This window comes from Odocoileus virginianus, chromosome 8 (assembly GCF_023699985.2).
Source record: "Odocoileus virginianus isolate 20LAN1187 ecotype Illinois chromosome 8, Ovbor_1.2, whole genome shotgun sequence".
Taxonomy (NCBI): domain Eukaryota; kingdom Metazoa; phylum Chordata; class Mammalia; order Artiodactyla; family Cervidae; genus Odocoileus; species Odocoileus virginianus.
In genome coordinates this window covers 45,956,377-45,961,490 of record NC_069681.1, presented here as the reverse complement: position 1 = coordinate 45,961,490, position 5,114 = coordinate 45,956,377, and positions in this window count along the sequence as shown.

The window sequence follows — 5,114 nt, the reverse complement described above, 5'->3', positions numbered from 1 at the left end:
TTCTGAAGAAACCATGATGGCCTTGGACAGTTCCAGTTAAGGAACATTAACTTCACTTGGACTCTTTACTATCTAATGACAGCCAAGTCATGAATAAAGCAACTTGCCTTGATAACTGAGCTGGCTTGTGAATGGTTTTCTAACTAATTATTTAATTACACCATGAAATTATATTATTTCCATCATGTGAATGAGTCAGAGAATTTCGGTATGGACGTTTTTCAGCCTGATTTGAAGCAGAATATTTATGATTGTGCAATGACAGCGGCAGACAGACTTTGCTGACAAGAAAGAATAGCTGCATTTGTGAAAAATCACTGTGTGAAGACCACAAGGCAATGAGAAAAAGTGGCAGAGAGTGAAATGCCTTCTGAAAATGAGAACACAGCCACCAAACAGCAGTAAACCCTATAAAGCAAGATAACATATGTGTGACAAGGTGACTGTCATTCTGACCACTTTCAGAAAAAGCAGCAAGATAATGCAACTCTAAGCTATGTCATGTTTAATGTTTAACATTTTCTCTTATTGTTAAATGTACACAGGTCTTCAAATTCAGCTGGAAACTGAGGCTGGTAAAGTATCCAGGGACATTACATTTGTGACTTCTTGACAATTGACCAGAGTCCTTGTTAGAAACTGATCAGTTTTGATTCACCTTTAATATAATGACCAGATTTCATATTCTTTTTTCTTTTAATAAGCAAATTAATGAGTAGGTCTTGTCTTATTAGGTTAATACTCATTCATGGACCCTCAAGGAGATTTTCTAGAGGCCTTGCTTATTAAAAATACTGAAATATCAATAGAACTAGTCATCACTTTCAATACTAGCTATCTGGAAAGAGAAACATATACAGACAGGATGATTTCAATATACCAGGATATAAATTTGTAACTTTTTATTTCATGTTAATTTGGAAATTTGGTCAAACTTTTACTTTTAAAATATTAATCAAATATTAAAGATTGGTAACTTTAAGTTATTTTTTATTTTTAATGATTTTGTTAATCATATTTATATCAGCACACTGTATTGAAACCATACTAAATGTCTATGTTTCTGAATTTTCTTCCCATCCAATACTTGAATTCATCTTTGCTAAAAATTTCACTACCTTGATTGGTTATACTCCTGAAGCCATTAAAGAAAACAGTTTGTATTTATTTATTTGAATACACTGCATAAGAATCATGGTTCTTGTGCACATTTTAATTTTCTTTATTTTGCACGCAAGGAATTCAATTGCTTTGGAATGTGGCGTGTCTGGGTACTCAAATGTGATTACTGGAAACAGAAATAATCATAGAAATTGTGACCCCAAACCTCATGCTAATTTAAGTACTATCTGGGAATCAACTAATGTTCTATGTGAAAGAAATTAGTTTCTGGAAGACACTACAGTAAAAGTGCTCATTCCTCTCTTTCTTTTTCCTTTTTCCATTAAGTGGATGCAAATAATTAGTTATTTCCAGTTCTAGAAACAGTTTACAACCAGGTAAGATTATAATTGATGTATCAGATTTAATAAAAACTGATTTACTAACATTTACTACTGTAGATAAACTATTCAGACTAAAGTTATTCTAGTTCTTTGGAATGTTTTATTTGTAATTTCAGATATGTGTCTGACTCAGGCTACTTACATGTAGCAGATACATTTTTTAAAACAAAATTTACCAAAAAGTATTTAGTTGGTCAAATATGATTATGGTATTCAATTCAATGAACTGAGATATTAGAAAATTATCAATTTCTTCTAAACCTGAGAAAAAGTTCAAACTTCAGATTTCAGTTTCATAAGTTTGTGTTAATTCAACTCAAATCTATAACTGAATTTATAATGGTAAAAATTCAAGTAATCATGAGAATTTTATTTCATAACAGAAGATGAGCAGTTCTAAATGCATTTAACACATTTGAAAGAATTTGAGAATTGTCTTCCATGTGTTTGTTTGGTAATCTAGAGAATGATGAATTTCATATAGAAGATATTCAATACTACAATTTTAACCAAATCCTTAACATGATTTTTGAGAATTATGAGGTACCAGGAACTGTGCTAAATGATTTATCTTTTGTGATAGTTTGTATCCAAACTTGTGTATGTTTATAGCAAATACAGACTACAATATTCTTGTAGATATAATTAGAACACTTTACTACCATCTGCCAAAAAACTGTTCACTCTTTTAACTCTCCCTGAAAATACTACACATTAATGCACTTGTTGGCAATGAAAATCAGTAGAGTAACATAAAGTGATATTGCAGTAACTTGAATTTTATATTTATTAACATTCATCTATACTCAAAGCCTTATTTCCTTTGGATTTGGACAATTTCTTTTTATGAGATAAAAGAAAATGTGTCATAAAGTTAATTTCTACATCTAAATTGCAGGATTGTTGGTCCCTGAAAAATAAGATTCTTTTAATAGGAAATTTACCTATAGTAATAAAGTCTTAACGCTTTCATTGAAACTCATTTTTGGAAAGTCAGCAATGAGAAAAAAGATTATAGTACAGCAGTAATAAAATATATTGCATAGGTTTAGTCAACATATAATGAATGCAATATGATATAGCTTACTTATTTTTCATGGATTAATATAATATGTCCCTTTATAGGAAGGGGAAACCAGAAGACATTTCTAGGTTTTTGTTTTTGTTTTTTAACCCAGAATCATCTGGGTTCCAAATTTTTTGTAGATTTGTACTTGAAATCTTCATGTTTTGTGTTAAACAAAACCAGCAGTCATTATGAACACTGAAAATAAATTGTGATATCAGGCTAAAGGGTGAACCCCTCTGCCTCTAAATTACTGTTCTTACCCTATGAATACTGAAAGCTAAAAATATGTAGAAAATAGATATACAAAAATATAACTGTGAAATCTCTTATAAAAATGGAAATGGAGTCTGTGAGAATACAAATGGGGGAAAATACATTACATTGGGGTTTGGGAAAAGCATCATGAAACGTGTAGTATCTTCCAGAACTTCCAAAATGAGTTCAGATTTTGAGAGGAGATAGTGGGAAACCTTGATGTAACGGAGTAGCCAAGACATGGAGGCCATAAATCTCCAGGGCAGACCCAAGAACGGGAAGCAGTTCTGTTTAATCTCAGTGTTAGTTCAGTTTAATCTTAGTGCAGAATATTCTGGAAAATCAAATTGTTTTTCAAAACTGACGAGCCTGAAAGAAATATTGGGGGAATTTCCAATAATCCAACAATCCTGAACAATTCCAAGTTTTTCAGCAGGGTTCTGACAAAAGTAAAATTTTCTTTTAGAGATATTACCGTTGGAGAAGAAGGCAGATTGGCTCTAAAAGGAGACACGCTGGAGAAAGGAACACTGCTTGGGTAGGCATTTCAGTAACCCAAATGTGAAAGAGAAAAAAAAGACAGTGGAAAAGGAAATGGGGAAATATTTAACAAAGACAGTATATAGAAAGAATTGTCAGCTTAGGGCAACAGAATGCAATTACTAGAACTTACACTCAAAGAACATAGAGTGTTTTTTTTCTCTCTCTTATCTCTAGCACTCAAATGAAAATGACAAGAAAGAGAAGGTAATCAGAAAATATTTTTTAATTGACAGATATAAAGAGTGAAGGAGAAACACTAGTCAAATATAAATGAACATGGACAACAATTTTGACATAAGGGGATATTTTAAAAAATTTTTATGATTACAAATTTTGATGTCAATAATATTCCTCTCATTACTTCTATTAGCTGATTCATTTTTAAATCTGGTTTTGAACCTTTCTGGGTGTGTCTAACTCTACCAAAGATAGATAATGATAATGGTAAATAATTTTATGTGTTTTTTTTTTAGCATTTACGTAATGAACTATGAACTGAAATATTTCATTATTGTGGATTGCTATTTGGAACAGTGGATTTTAAAAATACGGCTTGGATGTGCTTGTAGTTTTAACCACTGGTAAAGACACATAACTGATCTTACATGTGCTTTCCTAAAATGGAGAAAAGCAGAATGAAAATAAGTATTTTCCAAGGAATGGAAAATACACTAAACATGTTCAATATAAGGGCCACTTTGATAAACCTCTTGTTTTTGTGTATGCATGTATATGTCCTTATAAAAAGTGTATATTTCGTTTTCCTATTCACAGTGATAAATTTAATTACTTGAATCTTCCAGTATACCAGTTGTATTAACAAGAACAGGATTCTCATTTTTCACATGGGAGAAATTGTTTCCGAATTTCTCTTAAGGGTATCAAACATGTTAACACACAAACTTGAGTAAGAAAGATTCTTCCAGTGTTCTTTGGGGACTTGGGAATTTAATGATTTCATTCCACAGAATGGTTTAGGTAACATAATCCATGCTTTTTAGTAATATAATAGACTTCCTGCATCAAATTTTCAAAAACTAATTTCCTAGAGCATATTTTATAGTCAAAGTAGATGAGTTCTTACTACAACTGTCCCTTTTCCTGAAAAGGAAATAGACATACAGCAACATAATTTGTTACTGGTGCTGGAGGTGAGATTTTTCTTGCAGGGTATGCTTTCCCATTTCTATTACCCCTGAAGCATTCCTTAGTCTCTTGTGCAACTCGTGTGGTACAAATAAAATGAGAGTACGATCAGGATTCAGCACCCGAAAATGAGGCTATCTCAGCAAAGACCTTATGATTTCTTGTAGGAGGTATTGGTATAATAGCTGTGCTCTGGCCAGCTGGCCCCATTTTAACTCTTCACTTGGAGTAGATCCACATATGCAAATTTCCTTTCTAAGTGCATGTATGGATGTGCCCCTAGGCACTCATTCTGAGAGAGGAAGCAAAATTAAAAATGGAATATAAATTTTCCCAGGCTCCTGAGCCTCAAACAGAGGCAGGAAAGACAGCAAACTATGGGATGATTAGAAATGTTTCATTATTGAATTTTTAAAACCTCTAGCCAAAATTTGAAGCACAGTGTATGTGTTATCATAGTTTCTTGGGAAAGAAAATAATTAGGAGGTGAAAGGTTTTTACTTTTAACTGAAGAAATCTATGACTTGGTACATAGACTGAACAAGATCTGGAAAGCCAGGAGAGACGTTTGTTTAAGCAGACACCTCCAACTCAGG